Raw genomic sequence first — 22,046 nt, 5'->3', positions numbered from 1 at the left:
TTTTCTTGAATCTGGTGGTGAAATTATTATTAATCAACAGCCTGTTAAAGCCAGATGGTATAAACAGGAACGAAATGATAAGAAGATCATAATTTCAAATGTCCCTCCTCATGTTCCTCACAGTGAAATAACTAAAGCTATGGCAACCTATGGAGTCATACCATCATCTCCGATGAAGTTTCTTAGATTTTCCCAAGAAGAGGGCCTCACAGAAATATTATCCGAGAGAAGGTTTGTATACATTCCTGAAGATCAAGTTGAGAAATTACCACCCTCTGAAATTATCAAATTTGACGAAGAGGACTTTAGGGCCTTTTATAATGATGCTCTACTGAAATGTTTCATCTGTCATAGAACAGGACACACATCTCAATCATGTGAATTTTCCAAACAAGAAAAAAATAAGGAAGAATCTGCTCCCAACTTGCATCATGAAAATCCTGTTGACCAAAACGTTTCTGAAAATATTGTAAATCAGTCTAATAAGAGACCATTATCTGACACAACATCCAGCTCAGAAAAAATTGTAGAAACTGAGTCAGTAACAGAAATCCAATCAGATGAAATTCAACAACCAGAAATTGAAGAAGAGGAATCTCCAATTAAGAAGAAAAAGTCAAAACCTCGGAAAAAACTTAAAATTGAGAATGAACCTCTGTCTATTATTGAGCAACTTAAGCCAATGGAAGAAAATTTCAAGGCAAATGCAAAAAATTATCCAATCTCCTTCACAAACTTCCGCCTTCTTATTGATATGATAAAGGGAAATCCAGACCCAATTGACAAAATAAATGAAGTGACTGATAATCTTGAAGGAATTGTAAAAATTTTAAATGAAAACTACCCATTTCTCTCAAGAACAATGAAGACTAGATTTACAAAATTGAAGAAAAAAATTGAAAACTATCTCAACCCACCCAATGATGATCAAATGGATATGGATGATCAACAAGATGAAAAAACAGATGGTGAAACAGACAGCAGTGAATCAGTTTCCGATGGTCATCATTCAGAGTAGTTTATATTTACCACATAGTATTTTTGTACTGATAGCTCACCTTATTGTTGTAATCATGCATGTATCTATTTTTCATGTGTAAATAGGCCTGTTATCTATACCCAAATATGCTTCCCATGTAGTTTCATTTTGTAGTGACCTTATCTTCATTTTTATTCTTCATAGTCTGTGTTGTTATATTTAGATTATTATTTAGTAGGTACCTAATGTATGTTGTACATATGCCATATATTATCTTGTATATTGTAATATGCCCTCCCTACTTAGTTACAAATCATACAGAAATTCAAAATTCCACTAAACAATCAGTTAAAAAAAAAAAAAAAAAAAAATTGAAACTTTCATCTGCCCAATCAAATTTATAAAATTTGATACCTATCTAAAATAGTATGAAAATTATCCAATGGAACATAAATGGTGTTAATAGCCATTATGCAGAATTGAAATCTTTGATTACAAAATGTAGCCCATCTGTAATTTCCATTCAAGAATCTCATCTTCGTCCAAAAAACTCATTTAATCTAAGAAACTACCTATCTTATCGATTTGATTACCTTGGTGGAGACAAAGCATGTGGTGGTGTCATTACTCTGGTGAATAAACAAATAGCTTCTTCCCTATTTAATTTATCAGTAGGCAATCTTCAAGCCATTGCTGTTTCAATTTCTAACCCACTACTGCCCTCTAAAAAACTAACTATCTGTAATATGTACATTCCTCCCCATCAGAATATATCTGTTGATGAAATTTATGACTTAATCAGCCAACTACCTACCCCCTACATTATACTAGGAGATTTCAATGCCCATTCCCCTACTTGGGGATCCCTAAAATCAAATAATCGTGGAAATGTTATAGATAAATTCCTTTCAAAAAGTGACATTTTTCTTTTAAATAATGGTTCTCATACTCATTTCAACCTCTCAAGTGGAACCTTTTCATCAATTGATCTCTCATTTTGCTCTCCAAACATTGCTCATCTTATTTCATGGAAACCCCAAAATGACCTTTATTTTAGTGATCACTTCCCCATAGATATTGAAATCTCCACACCACTATCTAAATCACCCCCAGAAAGGTTCCCAAAATGGATAGTAGGGAAAGCTAACTGGTCTCTATTTAATCATTTAATTTCATTAGTTGATGATGAAAATCATGACTTGGATTCCTTTGTCCAACTTTTCACTGAATCTATAATTCAAGCAGCTACTTTAAGCATTCCTAAAACATCCAAAAAACCATTTAAAAAAGTAGTACCATGGTGGTGTGATGATCTAAAAGTTGCCATTCAAGATAGGAAAAAAGCACTCAGAAAATATAAGAATAATTCTACTTTAGAAAACCTGATAAACTTCAAAAAGAAGAGAGCTATTGCACGCCAGATCAATCTGTCAAAACAGAGAGAAAGCTGGAATAAATTTATGCTATCTATTACCCAAAATACATCCATTCAAAAAATGTGGCAGAGTATTAAAATTTTGAAAGGTTCTTATACTCCTTCTCATATCCCATTCCTTCTACACAATGACACAGTGATCACCTCAGATGAAGATATTGCTAATATTTTTGCTACATGCTTTGCCAATGTTTCAGCAGATGAATCATATGACCTTAATTTCCAAAACTTTAAAGTAGAAACTGAAAAATCAACTTTAAATTTCAACTCAGATAACTTTGAAACCTACAACCTACCTTTTAATATGGATGAACTTGATTATGTTCTGAATCACAACATTAAAAATTCCTCCCCTGGTCCTGACAATATTCATCCTTTTATGCTAAAATACCTTCCAGAGCAGGCAAAGTTACAGCTTTTAAATCTCTTTAATAGAATCTGGCTTTCAGACTCCTTCCCTAACTCATGGAAAAATGCTGTAATAATTCCAATCCTAAAACCAAATAAAGAAAATTCGTCCCCTTCTAGTTATAGACCAATTTCTCTTACTTCTGTACCTTGCAAAATTTTAGAAAAAATGGTGAGTAAACGACTTGTATGGTTCATTGAATCTACAAACTCTCTCAATAATAGCCAGAGTGGTTTTCGTAAGAAAAGATCCACCACTGATCATCTTTTTTCTCTTCAACAAGAGGTTTCCACTGCCTTTGAAAATAAGGAAAGTGTTATTTCAATTTTCTTTGACTTAGAGAAGGCTTATGATAGAGCATGGAGGTACAAAATTCTTGAAAAAATCCACTCAATTGGAATTCGAGGACATCTTGCTCTCTTTATTGCAAATTTTCTTTCTGATCGTAAATTTCAAGTTAGAATAAATAATACCTTATCACAAGTATATGAAATTCAAAATGGTGTTCCACAAGGCTCTGTATTGAGTACAACTCTTTTTATTCTCCTTATTGATAGTATTCATAGCATTATCCCTCCCCCAATGTCACTAAGATTATTTGCAGATGATATGAACATCTCCCTATGTTTCAAAGACTTACAAATAGCACAGCTCTTTATCCAAGAAACCCTTGATAAAATTCAAGAATGGGCAGATTCAAATGGTCTCTCATTCTCACAGTCTAAAACCCATTGCATTCTTTTTTCTAGATAAAACAAAATTGAACTTCCTTCCCTAACCCTCAAAGGTAAAAAACTTGAATTCAAATCAAATACAAAATTCCTTGGATTGATTTTCGATTGCAAGCTCAAATGGACACCTCACTTTTTATCCATTAAACAGAACTTAATGAAAACCCTAAATCTATTGAAAGTGATTAAAAATCCTAAATATAACCCTTCAAGATCCCTTTTACTTCAGTTATATAGATCTCTGATTAGAAGCAAAATAGAATATGGCTGTCCAGCCTATATCAGTGCATCAGATAAAAACCTATCAATCCTTAAAGTAATACAAAATGCTGCCTTACGCCTATGTATTGGAGCATTACCATCCTCTCCTATAGACAGCATCTACTGTGAAGCTAGTGAACCCCCTCCAAACTTCAGGAATTTCTATATTACTAATAAATTCATTGTATCAGCAACAACAAATCCAACAAACCCAGTTAGAACTTTAATCAAAAAACAAATTCAAAATATTTCAAACCATTCTGAAAATCACTCCTGTATTCTCCAAAATTCTTTAGGAAATTACCATGTAAACCTATTAGACCTCACTTCCGAGTACAATAAATTTCCTCCCTGGGAATTAATTTTACCAGAATTCAATCTATCCTTATCCCAATACAAAAAAAATGAGTACCCATCTGGTTTCATCAAAGAAAAATATACTGAGATCATAGCAGAATATCATGAATTTATTTTATGCTTCACAGATGGTTCTAAAAATGAGTTTGAATATGCAGGCTATGCTTTTTCTATTGATGGTAAGATTACCAACTTCACAGCTCATAAATATTCTTCAATTTTCAATTTAGAAGTTTCTGCTATACTCCATTGCCTACAAAAGATCTCTACTTCAAAAAGCCTTAACAAAAAATTCCTGATTCAGTCAGACTCACTCTCTGCTCTTTTATCAATTCAAAACAAATTTTCTGAACATCAACTAGTCCATAAGATCCATCAAATCATCTATAAACTTCAGACTACTGACAAAATTATCAAATTTATGTTTGTCCCAAGTCATGTAGGCATTGAAGGAAATCAAGCAGTAGATGAATCAGCTAAATCAGCTGTTACCCCCTCTAAAATTTTCTCTATGACCCATGATGATGTTATTAACATTCTAAAAATCATCCAAAACTCCAATTGGCAAAACCTATGGAACTCAAAAACAAATCACAAACTATTTACCCACAAAAAATCAATCCTCCCTTGGAAGCACCTTAGTCACCTAAACAGATCAGAAGAAATTATAATCACCCGCCTCCGAATTGGTCATACCAAATTAACCCACAGCCATTTGTACACCAAAGCTCCTAAACCCACCTGTCAATTCTGTAATTCTGAAATAATCTCCACTCAACACCTTCTATTCTACTGTCCCTCCCTCAAAACAAAACGCCAATCCTTAAACATTTCAGACCTCAACCCTACAATTCCTGACAACATCAAACAGATGGAAAACATTCTTAAATACATCAAAGAAATCAATCTTTCAAACCAAATCTAGACTAACCCCTCGAAACTGGGCGTAAAAATCCTGGCAATTATACACGCCCAGTATAAAAAAATGTAAAAAAAAAAAAAAAAAAAAAAAAAACAAATTTTTTAGAAATTTTGACAAAGGGCAAAATTTTTGCAATTTTTGGCAGATAGTGAGATTTTGACAATTTCAGCAAAAGGCAGGGCTTTATAATCGTAACGCATACTTTCATGATAATTAACTTTTTTTTTACTCAAGATGAATGAATAAAATTTAAATCTTGAAGATTTTGGACAGATCCTCCTCCCTCTTTCGCAAAAAAACATATCCAAATATCAAGATTATTGTGCAACAGATTACGTATCAGAGGCTAAAATTTAAAATAATTTTCCACCTCGATCAAAAAAAAAAAAAAAAAAAGAATGATAACGATGAAAAAGAATATTAATCGATCGAGCATCAACTTCCATATACAGAGACACTTTTCATCATTCGTCCGTATCATCTGAATTTCTCAGTAAAACGTAAAAAAGAAACCGATTTTCGTCTTTCGTAAGCAGTTTTTCTCACAAATGTGACCAATGGGCTTCAAAATCAGAGAAATCGTCGCTATCGTCACATCAAATTCATTATTTTCGAATCATTTGTTACAGTCTGGGTCTAAAATAATGTCCTTATGGAGATTTTTTCCCTTTAGAATTCAATTAAATCAACAGTTCAGCTCTGTCCACAATGAATAGAAAAATCGCTTCCCATACGATGGCCTACCATCGTCGGCGGCGCCTTCTTCCCACAAGACAAAATTCTACGAAAAGTGCACTATTACCATTCTTCGAATTGGAATCGCGGATCGATTTCATTATACGATTACATAGGTTCAGTGTTCACAGATTGACTTACTGTTCTTACTATAGCTTATAATAAAATATGTACATCTAATTCCACACACACGCTTGGAGATACACCGTAGACGGTATCGAGACACGTGTTCGTCTTGGTGCTCGGGGTCGGGGTGTTTCGATTTGAAAGGCACCGAGAGTATATACGCGCGCATTTTAAAAGATGGTTAAATCAGGCTCGGTTGTTGGTTCGAGACTTCGATAGACGGTAATTAAAACTTCAACCTGGTACGATTTTCTCAAAAGATACCATCATACCAGAGTAGATATTGGGAAGGTCTCGCGAACGAAAGAGCGAGCGAGACAGAAGTTCCATTTATGATAGGAACAGATGCTGCGGCGCGGACCATCCGCTATCCGGCGGTCGTCTGTGATTCGTGTTTAATACCGCCAGGGATATTTCACGGTGAAATTATTACCCTGTGTGTAAGCTCATTCGATCATTCCGATAATTATTAATTAAATCGAGCCCGCAGAAATAAGGCTAGGTGCCTTGTGCCTTGTGTCGAACTCAAATAGCATTATAGAGTTAGTTTACCAAGGTACGTAGTAGTATACGTGAGACCGATGAGAAGGACTTTGAAAAGTCGACCTTTCATTATTTCACCAGACTTTCCGCGTCGTACTGTCTGGCTCCTTTTATTCTCATCCCCTTTTTCTCTTCACTTCGCCGCCTTGTCAAAGGGTTCGAAACAGGAAATTAATACAGTTTTCGAGGTTTTCGTCATACAGATACGTATCTACGACCGAATCTATTTGTATGTATGGGCCTAACTTTGGGTGCAATTTATACTCACGCGATATCGAATTTTGAAAAATTAAACACAATACCAACCAATCGAATACAGCGAAGGGAATTTCAATTTGTACGTCGTCCTCGTCATTCCTCATTTGCCCAGACTCGATGTTCCATTGTATCGATTTGGTTCGGTTTTGATAGGGCTTTTCGAAGCAATTTTTTTTTATCTGAGGTTATTTGATCTTTCGATTGAAAATTCTACGAGGGAAAATCTAATAAATTTTCAATTCAATACCATTTTTTTTTCGTTTCTTTTTGTTCATTAATACAGTAAAAATAACCTTAATGGGGTCTATAATAAGCAATTTGAAAAAGTAATTTGGAATTTATCGATTACTTTTTCCTTCTTATCTGTACGATCGATCGGTGTTTTATTTTTCAATTCGAAAAGAGGAAACAATTACTAAAATAAAGAAGTTTGGTTAGCTACTGGTGCGGATTAATTTAATGAATTTTTTTTTCTCAAGTTGAGAAAAAAATCGGTTTTGAAAAAATCGTTCGAGTGAATTTTTTAATTGAAAATTTGTTATCGAGTCGACGACTACGACGCCGGCGTATCACGTATATACGATTTACGAACATCGAATAAAAAACTGGTTTTCGAATCGGAATATCTTATCACAAGATCTACGATGTTTTGCTTCCTCCCTTACTTCTTCCCTTTGATGTTTAAAACACCGAAAAAATTCCATTTCACCGAGGGAAAAAAAAGAGAATTCCGGAGAAAGGAAAAAAATCTTGGAAGGTGCTCTTTGAATGATTCGAGAGTGAGTAAAATGATACAATAAAAGAAAGAAAAGAAAAAAATACAAAAAAGGAAAACAATAAAAATGTAACGTTTTGTTACTGTCGTTTTACAATGTCGCTTTTGAAGAAAAGATTAACGAAACAAAGACCATTGTAAAAGTGGCATGAAAGAAATGAAGTGTTGAATGAATTTGTCAGTTGACACCTTTTGGCTGTTTTTTCATGTACAATTACCAGGACTTTATAATGTATTTGCCCAGTTGACCAAATGCTAGCAAATTTTACGCTAGCACGAATGGTGCCGGAATTTGAGACACTTTTTTTAAAAATGCTAGCAAATCAGTAGTGATTAGGTCGCATTAGCGTAGCAGTATTGAGCACAAACAGCTAGTGTATAGCTAGCATAAAGCTAGCGAAAAGCTAGCATTTTGTTAGCACTTTGCTTGCAATTCTACTACGTAAATGCGACTAAATTGCGACTGATTTGCTAGCATTTTTAAAAAAGTGTCTCAAATTCCGGCACCATTCGTGCTAGCGTAAAATTTGCTAGCATGAGGCTAGCATTTTGCTAGCGCAGGAAAAGTTTGATTATCAGGAAAATTATTTTTACTAATTATCTTTTAAAAATACTAGGAGGTGTTTTCAATCAGGTCAATGTAGCTGGTAGTTCTCCAATATCCAAAAATAGGCAACTGACCTCCTACGCTAGCTCACCGCTAGCATAGCGCTAGTGAGGTGTGCCAGAGTAAGTAGAGTGGTAGCACTCTTCTTACTATCATACAAAATACTACCTTGAGCTTATATTCAGATTGACTACATACTTTATCTAAGAGTAGCAAAGTATACCATGAGAGAGAACAACGCTAGCAATTTGCTAGCATTAAGCTAGCGCTTGAGTTAGAAGTCTCTTTGTTAAAAAATAAAGTTTTTTTTTAAATTAAAAAATTGCCAAAATTTAAAATTGAAATATCAAACAAACTAAAAATGAGAAATTTCAAAAACATTTGAACAACATTTTTAATGAACAAATTATACATTATAAAAAATGAAATAATTACAAGAATGATTTTTCAATAATGGAATATTCTAGTGATGTTAAAATGCGCGCATATTCATTTGCCTGCGCGCAAGGTGAGCATTTGCGCGCATATGCGCGCATTTGCGCGCAAATTCCACAAATGGATGTCATTTGCTTCTATTTGTGATTTTCAACAAGAGGGCAAAAGCAGGACAATTTCTCATATTTTATTTAAAAGGAAGGGAGAGGGGTTCAATAATATTGCAATCGATTTTTTTCACTGCTTTAGGAAATATTTTGATTTCTTTTTGAATTTGAAATTTTCAAATGTTTGGACCTTTTCTTCCAAATTTATTAACATTTGAGTGAAAATTTTTAGAAATTAAAAATATATTCAAAATAAGGGAAGAGTAAAATGGAAATTGAAAAATTTTTGATTCAAAATATGAAAAAACAAGCAATTTTTCCAAAAATACTCGTACCTACCTCAATATTTTCAGAAAGGGGAGCCCTCAAATTTTTGTTCCATAGTTAAGAAATGGTAAAAAAGACAATAGCAAGACAATTTCTCAAATTTTATATTTTGAATGAAAGGGGGAGAGGAGGGGTTCGATATTATTTTTTCACTACTTCAGAAAGCATTTTGATTTTTTTTCAATTCAAAGTTTTCAGATGTTTAGATGTTCTCCTCCTTCCCTCAAATTTATCATCACTTGGCAGAAAATTTTTAGAAATTCATATTTTCAAAAAAAAAAATAATAGATAATAATAAAATAACTAATAAGAAAGAATAAAATATGGGAAGTATAAAGATTTGTAGGGTTTCTCCACTGATAGGGGAACCCTACTAAAATCACCTGGAATCCTCATTTGAGGTTTACCATTTTCTTCCAAAAATACTTGAATATTTTTCAGAAGGGAGAGTCTCAAATTTTGTTTCATGATTCAAAAATAGAAGTGAAAGTGATCTAGTAGGCTACAAAGTGTCAAACAAGCAGGACATCATGAAAAAAAAGGGGAAAACAGCAGAACTTTATGAAGGACACCTTTTTCAAATATTTTAAAAGTTGGGAATCAAATAAAACTAAAATTCATCACTCTTTACCGAGAAATTGTTATGAAATACAGAAAAAATGGCTCAAATAATTTCATTTTCTGACTTTGGGGGAGGTGAGTTGAGTTTATAGCGTTTTTATTAGTTTATTCATCAATAGCGACCTCTGGCCTGTATTTTGATATGTCGCATGATTTTTTCATCGCGCATATTTCGCGCATTTGCTCAAAATTTTTGGGCGCAAATTCGCGCATATGCCCGCAATTGCGCGCATTTGCTCAGCGAGCATATGCTCATAACATCACTAAATATTCTTCAAAATTATTGTTCAAAGTTGAAAAGTAGCCAAAATGGAAAGGAAAAATACCTACCTGTTAAAATGAAAAGCATTAACAAATTTGAAATTTTTTTAAAAATGAAAATAAAAAAATCATTGAGAAACGAAAAATTACGTGTTTAGGTATCTGTTAAAAATATTTAAAAATTCCATTTAAAAAATGAAGATATGGAAGTATTTTTCTGAAAAATGGGTGAAAGAGATTCACTGAAGTTTTTCTGTACTTGCATGAGTAGGCTATGAAGGAAATGCCAGTGAAAAACATGCTAGAAAAAAAATGCCACATACTTGCTCGCATTTTGCTAGAATCTAATTCCATATAGAAAGCTAGCTGAAAAGTGAGGGCAATCAGCTAGCGTTTTTCTATTGCTAGATTGCAAAGTAAAAGCTAGACGAGAGAGACTAGAGATCTGCTCGCATTTTGCTAGCATTAGATTGCTAGATAAACGTAAGCAGATAAATGCAAGCGTATTGCTAGTGTAGAAAAGCAAGCAATTATCCGTTAGTAAAACGCTAGCATTAAGCAAGCACAATTAGTGTGATACAAATGCTAGCTGAAAAAAGCGAGAGAATTGCTAAAGAATTGCTAGAACATAATTTGCCAGAAAAAAAGTACTAGCAAATTGCTAGCTTTTTGCGAAAGATTTAATGCTAGCTACAAAAAGCTAGAAAAATGCTAGCACTTTCCCAAAACGTGAGTAAAATGCTAGCAATACGCTAGCACTTGGTCAACTGGGTGTGAGCGATTTTGAACGTTAATGGGGGTTTTATTTACTTTGGTTATAAAATGTATGAATGTATCTTTAAAAAATTAAGAATAAAATGGTCAAATGGAAATTATTATTATTGGTTGAAATTGAAAAGAACCTGATTTAGAAATTACTGCAGCTAAAAACAGAAAACTGATTCGATATATCGATTGAAATATTCGATATATTTTTAAAAGGCTCTTTCCCAACTAACTCAAGCTCATAATAAAGTTAGATCTACCGATTTCATTCAAATTTTTCAAATAGATTCTTCTTAATGGTCTAGTAAAATAATCACCATATTTTTGAAGTTTTCCAAAATTTAAAATCACCACAAAGAACTCAAATGAGAAACGGTAAAATTATTGAGGATCAAAAAGCAACCTCACTGTCGTTTTTCAAAATCAAAAATTCTCACAAAGAACCCTATTTTCGAAAAATAATATTTTAAAATTCAGAAAATGATCTTCCCAACACTTCTCGAAATTGAAGATTATCACAATGAACCTAAATCATAAAAAAAGAAAATTTTCAGGATCAAAAAGTACGTAACCTTTCAGACGTTTTTCAAAAAGGGAAAATTTTCGCACAGTACTCCAATCGTGAAAAATAACATTTCAAAAATAAAAAGGTGCCTTCTCAGATGCTTTCCAAAATTGAAAATTGACACAAACAACTCAAATCAGAAAAAATATAATTTTTGAGGATCAAAAAGTGACTTCAACGTTTTTAAAAATTGAAAATTGACCCAAAAAATTCCAATCAGCAACGTTTTCCAAAATTGAAAATTGACACAAAAAACTCAAATCATGAAGAAATATAATTTTTGAGGATCAAAAAGTGACTTGAACATTTTCAAAAATCTAAAATTTTCACAAAGAATCTCAATTATGAAAAATTTTATTTCATTAAGGACCAAAAACTGACTTTCCCAGCATTTTGTATGATAGAAAAATTCTCACAAAAAACTGGAATCAAGTCAAATGAAAGTTTTGAGGATCAAAAAGTGGCCCTATCATGATTTTGAAATGGAAAATTGTGACCAAAAAAAAACAATTGTGAAAAAAAAAATTCAAAATCAAAAAGTGACCTCCAAAATCGAAAAAATTGAAAATTATCACAAAAAACTCAAATCAGAGGAACTAAAATGTTTGAGAACCAAAAATTGACCCTTCTAACATTTTTTGAAATGGAGAATTTTCACAAAGAACCTCAATTGCCGAAAGTAAACTTTTCAGAATCAAAAATTGATCTTCCCAATGGATTTTAAAATTGAAAATTACCACAAAGAACCTCAAGTATGAAAAATTCAATCATGAGGATCAAAAATGGACCTTTCTAACGTTTATAAAAATTTTAATTTGAAAAAAGTGACCTTCCCAATACTTTCCAAAATTGGAATCATCTCAAAGAATCCAAATCATGACAAATAAAGAATGCTCTTCTAAACGTTTTCCAAATTTGAAAAGCATCACAAAGAATAAACTTTTACAATATTATGACAAATTCAATTTTGAGGATCAAAGACTGACCTTTTCGACATTTTTCAAAATTGAAAGTCGTATCATTAAAAACCTAAATCATCAAAAATAAAATTTCGAGGATCAAAAAGTGACTTTCTCAAGTTTTATTAAATGGAAACTTCTCAAAATAATCATTTCCTATAAAAAATGAAATTTTCAAGCATCGAAGATAGGCCTTGACGGTTTTTTAAAATTGAAAATTCTGATAAGGCTTCGATATGAATTTGGAATTGGATTTTTGGGAAAAGCATTTTTCAACCCCCCCCCCCCCTCTGATCAAACAAAATTCCAGTCATGAAAATCAACCCTTTTTTCTCTATTCCCCCCCCCCCCCAAAATACATCTCCATTTTAAAATCCAATGATGAGAATAATCATTTCATTTTATTGAATCTCATTTTGGGACATTTTTCAACATCTTATGATTTTTGATCAAATTCCTCAACTTCTTTACCAACTAATTCTCAATTTAGCCTTCTGATTTCTCGACTGGTAGACTTATGGACATCCTGTAAAAGTTAGCTAGTTCGTAATTTCAAGAAACGAAGTAAGTACATCAATATTCAGTATTCTTCCAAAATTAATGAAAAATTGTTCTTCAACTAATTACTGACCTATCGAACCCCAATTTCATGTTTTTCAGCTGATCATGATGTCTTGAGAGATAAATTTTCGAACCCCTTTAAACGAAAATTTGACTCTTTTGAAAATTTGATTTTCAACTACGATTTTCAGGACACCCTGTAAACAAAACATTTTTTAAAACACCAAATTCCTATAAGTAGATACTCCCAAACACCCTTTTTACCTTTTTCCAACCCTATTTTCATCTCGAAATACCAAAACCTATACATTCTTCCACGTTCGAAAAAATTCTAAGAATTTCTTTGGCAATTATTCGATATTGGATTCTGTATTCGCTACCTAACCTACGAGTATCTATATTCTTCACACCGGAACTCTTTTCAGGAAAAAAATCGAATTCAACATCAAAGAAAGAATTTTTCAAACAACGAGACGATGAGCGATGAATTTTAAAACACACAAAAAAAAGACAGAAAGGAAAGGAAGCTGGGAAGACGCTCGTATATCAATCTGCCATGCTAGTTTAATATCTCGTATACGAGTACGAGTAAACGACGTACTCGCGTACGTACGTTTTATGGAAAAAAATAATGTCATAATGTGAGCATGAGTCACAGGAAAAAGTAATTTTATTCTATTTACGGATATTTTTTCACTTTATTAGTCAATACCTACATAAGATTTTGTATAACTCGAATCTTGTTTGCTTTTTCATTTTTACGTTTGAAGAAAAAAAATATATGAAATGACCACTCGAGATAGTAATTGTTCAAATGTGGTCAACGTAGGTTTTTTTATATAGATAAATGCAACCTATGGCAAGCCAAATAGGATACACTTGGCTTCAAAATCATATCAATGAAAAGCAAAAAATTTTTAATCTTTTGAACACCTGATTTTCGAAAAATAAATCAAATTTATGGACAAAATTAATTTTCTTAAATTGCTATTTTTGCCCAAAAATGGTCGTTTTAAAGTTATAGAAATACAAAAGTGGCTACTTGAACAATAAATAACGAAATTTCAACAAAATTGACCTATAAAGCTGAAAGTTGATAAATACGCCATTTTTTACCCCCCTCTCCCTCCTGAATCGATTGGAAACGCTTTCGAACCGTTTTGAGAAGTTCTGGAGCCTCCAACAAATTTTTAATGGCTCAAATATACGTACATATTCCTAAAACAATTTTGGCAACTTTTGGAAAAAACTTTTTTTTTTATTTATAAAAATTTTTTTAAAACATTTATTTCTGTTCCTAACCTAAAAAGGTTATTTACAAGTTCTTTGATTTTTAAAAACTTATTGTTAGATCGAGATCTCTTTATTTTTGGCAGAAAGCAAGAAGTTGACAATTCTAGCAAAAGGCATGAATTTTACCAATTTTTGCCAAAAATGTGACATTTTTTCAAAATTCCCAGTAAAAATTGAGATCATTTGCAATTTTTGGTAAAAAAGTGAGAACTTGAAGTAATTTTGGTAATAAGCAAGACTTCGACAATTTAGCAAAAAACAAAACTTATCGAAAAAAAGGGTGAGGATTTTCAGAAGTTTTTGAAAAAATGCAAGGGTTTGACAATTTTATAGCAAAAGGCAGGGCTTTTTGGCAACTTCCAACAAATGAAAGTCTTCTTGCTGATTTTTGAGAAAAGGTGAGACGTGAGACCTTTTGACAATTATTAGCAAAAAAGTGAGGCATTATTCGAAATTTTTGGTAAAAAAGAGGTTCTTTTTGGCTATTTTACGTACAAAGCCAGATTTCAAAAAATTTAGCAATCAAAAAGTGAAACTTTTTCAAAATTTACAGCAAAAAGTGCCATGGTTATTTTTATATAAAAGATTTTTGGCCATTTTAGGAGAAAAGCTATATTTTGAAAAATTTAACTAGATATCAAAAAATGAGACTTTCAAAATTTATATCAAAAAAGTGACACATTATTGGAAATTTTTGGTAAAAAAGATTTTTTAGCTACTTTAGGAAAAAATCTCGGATTTTAAAAACTGTAGCAAGCAAAAAGTGAGACTTTTTCAAAAATTTTGTCGAAGAATGAGACCTTTTCACACTTTGTTGGTAAAAAACGAGATTTTAAGGCAACTTTGATCAAAGGCTAGATGTTTTGCTATTTTTGGCAGGGTGTACCCTTCCGTCTATTTCAGCAGAAGGCAGGCCTTTTTACCATTTTTCAGCAAAAAGTAAGGCTTACTGAAAATTGTTGATAAAAAGTAAAAATGATTGGCTATTTTTGGACAAAAAGCAGGTCGTTTTGGCAATTATTGGGAAAAAAGTGTGACTTGTTCGCAATTTAAAGCAAAAAGTGAGATGGATGATTTTATCAAACAAACTTTTGGAAATTTCTGACAGAAAACTGCAGCGATTATTTTGATTTTTGGAGCTACACAACCAAGATAATTTTCAGTATCAAGATCCCCCCTTATTTTTTCCAACTCTCCGTAATGTTCTTACACACCCCCCCCCCCCCCCACCAACCAGACAGAGTTTGTCGAAAAATATAATTATATTCTGTTTTTCTGATTTCAACATTTTTCAAATTTAATTGTAGGTTTTTTGAAATTAGAACTCTGCAGAAAAAAAAAACAAATTAGCCCAAGCGAAGCGAGGGCAAACGATTTGTAAAAATTTGTAGTTCGAAAAGTACTTAGAACAATAGGTAGGTAGCATTTTTAATGTAAGAATTCAGTTTATCTGATTCGCTCGGGCAATCAACCTGTTTTCTCAAATACTATCGTTTGAAATTGGGCAATTGGGCCATATTCCCCAAATACAGGTTAAGTAGCTGCTAAAGCGAGAAAAAAACACGCTTTTTTCACAAATTCTCTCTCTTTGAGGGCTGATATCTCCCCTCCAGGAGCACCTTCGGAGCTAAAATTTTATTGAAGCAAAAAGTTTGAACAAAATTATTTTTCAAGCACAATATTAGCTCACTTTTTAACTTTTTTTTTCGTTGAAAAATTCCCAAGCAAATAATCCCTGCAGAAAAGCGAGACTTAAAAGTTTTTTTTAGAGGATCACAGCATAATTTCCAGACTGGATCCTACAAAAATTTAACAGAAACCTTTCTTTTGAGTTGAAAATTACCTAAATAAAATTGTAGCTCCGAAGGTGCTCCTGGAGGGGAGATATGAGCCCTCAAAGAGAGAGAATTTTGTGAAAAAATCGTGTTTTTTTTCGCTTTAGCAGCTACTTAACCTGTTTTTTGAGGAATAGGAATATGGCCTAATTTCAAACGATAGTATTTGAGAAAACAGGTTGAGTAGCGACAAGAGCGAAAAAATGACGATTTTTTCAAAAATGCCTCCTCTTTGAGAACTCATAATTACCAAAATAAAATTTTAGCTCCGGAGGTGCTCCTGGAGGAGAGATATGAGCCCTCAAAGACAGAGAATTTGTGAAAAAATCGTGTTTTTTTCGCTTTAGCAGCTACTTAACCTGTTTTGGGGGAATATGGCCCAATTTCAAACGATAGTATTTGAGAAAACAGGTTGAGTAGCGACAGGAGCGAAAAAATGACGATTTTTTTCGGAAATACCTCCACTTTAAAACCTCATATTGCCCCTCCAGGCACCTAAAAAATTTTTGTGTGTTATTTCCAACTCAAAATGAAAGTCTGCGCTGAATTTAACCAAAATCCGACCAATTTTTTTTTTCAGGATCCACCCTAAAATGATCATAATGTTCCAATTTTTTTTTCCAACAAAAAACACAACCATCAATGATCATTTTCGAACCACTTTTCTCTCACAAATCGTCTCTCTCTCGCTCTCCTATACGATCACCCCATTTTCAGTAAAGAAAACACACAATCCGTTCCAAAATCCATTTATTTCCAACTATATGGTCCACATTCATATCCATAACACCGACCCTTCGATGAAAAAAATGACGATTAAGCCCCTAAACGACCTCAAGTCTTCACTCCTGTCCACCTCACCTATCACCCTATCTCCTATATACTATAAACACACACCACATACACAATATTCCAATAACAATAATACTCCAGGGAGGTGCACCCAAACGAACAAACATTTGCTTACAATAATACATATTATAATCTATTGTCAACAATTCTACGCTTTTGGCCGGAATTATATTGTAGCTCAAAGAATCGGCTCGGGCTCGGGCTCGCTCACACACACACGAATATTTTCAACTCATAAATTAGCTCGTCGTCGGTTTACTAGAGAAACCATTCGATCAGTTTGGAGAGGTTTTCTATTCTTCAACAATACACATACACACGCCGCCTGCATCCATCGAGATCGCCGAATACCGAATACAACAACTTGAGAATGCACAGAGCAATGAGGTGGTTCGTAGAAGAAGACCAATTTTTCTAGCTGGAATTTAACTACACATAGCAGAGCAGAGCAGACACAGGTGTTAGGAAGTGTACAGACGTAAAAATTCAACAGGTAAGGTACTAAAGAGCACGTTCTTTTCAATACCTAACGTGATTAGGCGCGTAAATACGAATACTATTCGGTGGTTAAAAATCATTTTCAGAAGTATACAGGGTGCCCAGAAATATCGAGCACCCCAGAGAAAGTTTTTCATTAAAAATATAGGTTGGCAACGTGAAATAGATGCATTATGATTGGTGGAATGTTATCTCTTCAGTCCAACAACCAATCATGTGCTATCAATATTATCATTCACTGTGACCAACCAAAGTATTTTAGTAGAAAACTTTTTTAGGGGTGCTCGATATTTCTGGGCACCCTGTAGGATAGGTAAGGGTACCTATAAACTTCGGTCTCCGGTATAAGGTTTCAGAGCTCTGACTATGAATAGAGAATCACCGATATCGAAAAATACCAACGTAGGGACGACGATCCACTTCCTAGAATCAAAATACCCCAACGGTGAAGAATAATTTCCACCCGGTTTACTCGTGGGATTTTTTTTTTGGATCCGAAATCCGGTGGAAATTTGACTTTCGACGAAGGGGGAGAGCTTGGAGCTGAAAACCATAGACAATTTGATAACTGATAAGCGAATTTATAAGTGATTCGTTGACACATGTGAGCAATCGAATTATCAATTCGAAATCGCACACAGGCTGGCGGTAAAAATTGAAAAAACAAACAAAAAACCCATCTCGAATTCTCGACAAACTGTCAACGACGATTACGACGACGACGACGACGAGACTTACTACGTAATATATTTTTTATCACTGTTGATAAATTACGTCTGTCTCTTTCGTCTCGTCTCCGGAATTACGATTCAGATGGGCTTCGAGCAGCACAGCACCGAATTATACCGCAGATAATATCGAATAAAGTATTATTTTTCGAGACCGGACGCTCAAAGTATAAGTACGAATAATACGAAATTATATATACATTTTTAACTTACTTTACGATCACAGATTGAGTTTGAAAAGGTGTCCAAAATCCAATCCAAAGGCATTGACTCGTGTGAAGCAGCTGAATACTATTTTCTTCTCTTCAACTGGACATGGAAATGGGCATCGTAAAACACACGAAAAAAACACTCGACTCGTAGCAACCCTTACCACTTTGAAAAGTTTCCAATGGAATTTCAAACACACAAAACACTTTGAACGAGTCCAGTCCTCGTATTGTTTACGTAATAATAAAATATACCATAATAAGAGAATGATTTTTTTTTCCTTCTTCGGACAAGTCGAGAAGAACACGGTGATAAAACAACAATGGTACGAAAAAAAGAGAGAAAAAAGGAACGGTAAGAGCCGTTAAAATAAAAGTAACTATTTACAACGAGGCTTTTTTCGCGGATTGTAAATCAATCTTTCTTTGGTGAAGACTGAAGAAAAAGGTTCGAAAAGTATTCGAAATTCACACTCGGTGTTTTTTTTTTCGACACGAAAATACCGCCGATAACAATAGCAGGCGGTAGTTCAACTAACAAGAAAGCGAATGCGAGAGGTACAATAAACTAACGTCGTTGGTCGAATACCTTATGTCAAGATTTCAGTGTGTGATGAATACGAGTGAACGTACGAGTTGCGAACGAGCCGACGGATTAGGGTGCGCAAGATGACTCGTGTGGTTTGGGTGAGCTCGAATCTTGGCATTCTTGGCTCTTGGTCTCGTCTCTTTGGGCGTTTTTGATCTGGAGAATGAAGATTGGAGATGATGAGATGAATGATGTGTTTCGAAAGGAATTCTAACTTCTAAGGTTAGAATTTAGGTTTGGAAAAACTATCTCGTAGTTGAAATTATCTATCAGGAGGACTTCAGGAGTTTCCGGATTTCGAGCACAGTAGCTAAATGAAGTTTTATATTTTGAATTTTGGACATAGGGCAAGGGTCTGGTAAGAGTAGTAGACAGGGATGAGGCCCGGTCCAGGACCAGGATCCGAAACCCGAAAAAGCCTCGATTATTTCCTTGAAGCCAGAATGGCCAAGCCCCAAAACCTTAAAAACTGTAACCTACAAAGCCCGAAACCTTTTCCTCTGAAAACCAAGCTCGGAACGTAAGCCCCGAAACCTAAACTGTGATCAGGGCTTTTCGGGGCTTGTAAATTTTGAAAATTTCTATTGAAATTACCGTTTCTGGGCATCTCAAAAGTCAAAAAAGATGATTTTCAAAAAAAAAATTTACAACTTAAGCAAAAAGTTTAATATTTCAAGGGGTTTTTGGTACATTATTTATATTCCCTAGCCCAGAACGTGAGCCCCGAAACCCAAACTGTGATCAGGACTTTTCAGGGCTTGTGTGAATTTTGTAAATTTCTATTGTAATTAGTGATTACCATTCAGTGCATCTCAATAGTCAAAAAAGATGATTTTCAAAAAAAAAAAAAAAATTCAGAACTTCAGCAATAAGTTTAATACTTATTTCAAGGGATTTTTGGTACAGTATTTATACTCTATAGGTAATTCATTGTTCTTTGAAAAATGATACTTCAAAATATGAAAAATTTGGACAATAAGTAATTAGAAATTCCAAAAAAAATTACCTACTTAATTTTGATTGAAAAAAAACCAGTTCCATTCAAATAATTTTGAAAAAAAATCAATCGGAATCTGCCCTGAAAATGTTTTTTTTTTTCAACAGAAAATCAAATAAGCTTAAGATTTTACTTCATTCTTCATTAAAATTGCAATTTCAAGCCCCAAAAAGCCCCGGAAAGCCCTGACCCTGAACGCTTCATTCAAGCCCTGGACACTGAGCCCTGAAACCCAAACCCAAAGTTTCCTGGGCCCCAATCTAAGCCCAAGACCTAATTATTTTTTGATTGAAAGCCCAAGCCCCGGAACTCGGAAACCGAAAAAAAATCGTTCGGGACCTCATCCCTGGTAGTAGATAGAGTGACTCTTTTGTTGAAATTGAGCGAAGTTAAATTATCATCTTCCCAGCTGCCTAAAACGTATTCCATTTTACGATGTGAGAGTCATTCTTTCCTAAAAAGAAAGTCCAAAAATTGAGATTGACATAAGGGAAATTTGTTGAAATAGGGGGGTTTCTTTCACTACCCTCATAGAAAATCACTACTAGCGTCATTACTAAAAAAAAACACTAGTAACTTTTTCGGCAAGTAGCGTCACTACTACTGACAGACGTTACTAATGACTAGTAACGTTTGTCAATAGTAGTGACACGCGCAAATTTGCGCATTTTGCACTGAAAATCATGAAAAAAACATGTTAATGGCAGCTATTTACTCGTAGACCCTCCAAGAACAACGAATTCTCCCCAAAAAAATTTTGAAAATCAAAAAAAAATTCATGCCGGGGGTGGGGTTCGAACCTGCAACTCTTCACTCTCTGGTCACCTGCCTAACCAACTAGGCCACTGAGGAAGTTGAAAGTTGAGGTGTTTGAAACATTTATATGCACTTTTTAGCACTCTGGACTTTAAAAAATTTCAAGTTAGATGATTTTTTACAAAATTAAAACTGAGTTTTTGTTTCTAGATAAAAATTAAATGGGTATCATACACTCGTATTCGATATTTCTTTGCGAAAATGGACCCTTCCTTATCCCCTTACCCTCAATCCCCCTCCGAGGGGGCTGGTACCTCAAAATTTTTTTTTTCATTTTTCGACTGGAATTCAGGCTTTATTCGCAAAAATCATGAACTTTTTTCCGTTCCTCTCCCCTCCCCTCCCCCTCCGAATATTAAAAATATAAATGGGGCCAGAGCAACTGAGCAAGCCACAACAAAAGTTCTTGACAATTGACAATTCTTCATTTTTTTTCAGGATATAATTTCTATATTTTCACAAATAACCAATTTGGCAAAAAATTGAAATGTTAAATGATTATTTCCAGATATTCGGCGAAAAAAAGGGAGTTTTAGATTGAGGATTTCTGGTAGTTTGACTGAAATGCAGCGGAGGATCTTTTTTTTGAAAAAATCCAAGTAAAAACATCGCATTATTTGTAATGTGAGAAGTCAATTTTGCTACTATCTAATTTTGGTCGGAGAAAGAAAAAGGAAAATGATCTGGCCCAAGCGGAAAATTTTCAAAATTATGGTTTTTGGTAATTCTTTAATTTTCACTCGTTACTAGTGTCGGCTCGGTCATTAGTAGCGTTAAATCATTCACTAGTAACGTTGAGACAGTCGCTAGTATCGCCAAACTGATCGCTAGTAGCGTTGAGCTGATCGCTAGTAGCGTCAAGTCAGTCGCTAGTAGCGTCGAGCTGGTCGCTAGTAGTGACGAGTTGGTCGCTAGTAGTGACGAGTTGGTCGCTAGTAGTGTCAAGTTGGTCGCTAGTAGCGTCAGTACAAGCGCTAGTAACGTTTTCGGTATCACTAGTAACTTTTTCAGAAACGCTAGTAATTTTTTGAAGTCACTAGTAGTGATTTTCTATGAGGGTAGTTTGATTAAATTCCCATCATAATTTGCATCCCAGTGTTTCAGAGTTCCAGGAATTGTGAGGAAGGAGGTAGGCCTTGCAGTTTTTACGTATTTTTGGCTTCCCAACTGACAATGAGAGCAATTCCATTGGCGACATTTTAAAACATAACGAGGAAGAAGTTGAAAATCAACATCGAGCCTTCAAGATGAACACTCAACTTTTCATAAAGATGAGTAAAAATTAATAAACTTTGATGTTAAATAAACTTGTTAAAACCTTTTTTTTTAATTTAAAAAAAAATTGTAAATTCTGAAACAATGAAATAGATTTAGAGAGGGTCTAGGATTTCCTTTTGGAGGGAACAGAGTGGAGAATGAGTTATGAATTTGTAAATCAAATCTTTTTCTTTATTAGGCATAAAAAAGTCAAAATTTGAGATAGTTTTTAA

General features: G+C 33.9%; 1 protein-coding gene across 1 annotated transcript in view; it reads right to left on the bottom strand.

The window, feature by feature from the left end:
- The window catches only part of LOC135849515 (extracellular sulfatase SULF-1 homolog), an 84,089-nt gene extending 65,346 nt beyond the window's left edge, over positions 1-18,743 (bottom strand). The window contains exon 1 of the mRNA XM_065369991.1: positions 18,159-18,743. The gene's annotated coding sequence lies outside the window, so the exon portion shown is untranslated. The remainder of the gene's footprint in view (positions 1-18,158) is intronic.
- Between the last annotated feature and the right edge of the window lie 3,303 nt (positions 18,744-22,046).

The sequence above is a fragment of the Planococcus citri genome, chromosome 5 (assembly GCF_950023065.1).
Source record: "Planococcus citri chromosome 5, ihPlaCitr1.1, whole genome shotgun sequence".
Lineage (NCBI taxonomy): Eukaryota > Metazoa > Arthropoda > Insecta > Hemiptera > Pseudococcidae > Planococcus > Planococcus citri.
This window is presented reverse-complemented; position numbering and strand designations above follow the sequence as displayed.